This window comes from Callithrix jacchus, chromosome 15, assembly GCF_049354715.1.
Source record: "Callithrix jacchus isolate 240 chromosome 15, calJac240_pri, whole genome shotgun sequence".
Classification (NCBI taxonomy): domain Eukaryota; kingdom Metazoa; phylum Chordata; class Mammalia; order Primates; family Cebidae; genus Callithrix; species Callithrix jacchus.
In genome coordinates, this window is record NC_133516.1 from 75,876,150 (window position 1) to 75,877,322 (window position 1,173).

Consider the following 1,173-nt stretch of genomic DNA (forward strand, 5'->3'; position numbering starts at 1 on the left):
GAACCCTGAATTTGAAGTGAAAAGACCTTCACATTTACAGTTCTTCTTCATTAGATTTGCAGGAAGTTTTTCTATTTTATTAGTTTCTTTTCAAAGACCCAGGTCTGGTATTTATTTGTTATTTTCACGGCTTTCATGTTCTTTAATTTATTTATTTGCTTTTATCTTAATGATTTCCTTTCTCCTATTTTCCTTTGGGTTTGTTCTTTTCTTAAAAATCCAAGGTTGAAAGCCTCATCTGTTCATGTTCTCTTTGCGTGTGTGAGCAGGTTTGACAATAAACGTGTTTCAAGTTATGGGCAAGCCTCTGTGGCTGGCGAGGACCGTCCTGCGGGTTTTGACATGTGGGTTTGATTTTCATTGTTTCTGGGTTATCTGTTACCGTACGCTTGATTTCCTCCTTGACCTAGATGTTATTTAGGAGAGTAGTTTAAAATCTCCAATTTTCTTTCTATTTTTAGAAAGCATTTCTAGCTTTATTATTTTGTGGTCAAGACTGTGGTCTCTAGAAGATCTGTTCAAAATTCTTTTTGACATTTTCACCATGACTGATGATATGATCAGCTTTTAAAGATGTTCCCTGAACCTTCCCACCAATGGCACTTTCTCTGTTTGTTGGGTAAAATGATAAATGCCTATGTATTCATTCTATCTTCTCAATCATGTAGTTCATAACCTCTGTGCTTATTGTTTGCTTACTTAATACTCTGTAAATGAGTATTAGTGAGTTAAAACATGTCTTCTCTCCTTTTATCTCTAACCTTTACAAATGAGTTTTGTGGTTTGGCCTATGAAAAGGGACATCAGGATTCACTGAACATTTCTGTGATGTCCTGAGTGTGGCCTCTGAAGCTGGGCTGCTGGGGTCCCCTGTCCCACCCAGGGCTACTGTGGAAGCCACCCTGCCTCAGTTTCCTCATCTCTACAATGGAGCTTGGATCTGTGTTCACTGAGAGGTCTCTTGTCGGGAGATGAGCCCACACATGGGCACAGGAAGCACAGTGCCCAGCTTGCAGAAAATGCTTGAGAGCTGAATACTGGTGCTGCTGTTTTAGTGTTTGCTGGTGTCGTGATACTGCTGCAGAATATTCAGGAGACTGGAGAGAGCAATGGGTGAAACAGGAGGATTTTATGAAGGTGGCCACAGGCTCAGCGGATTAGCATCCCAAGGCT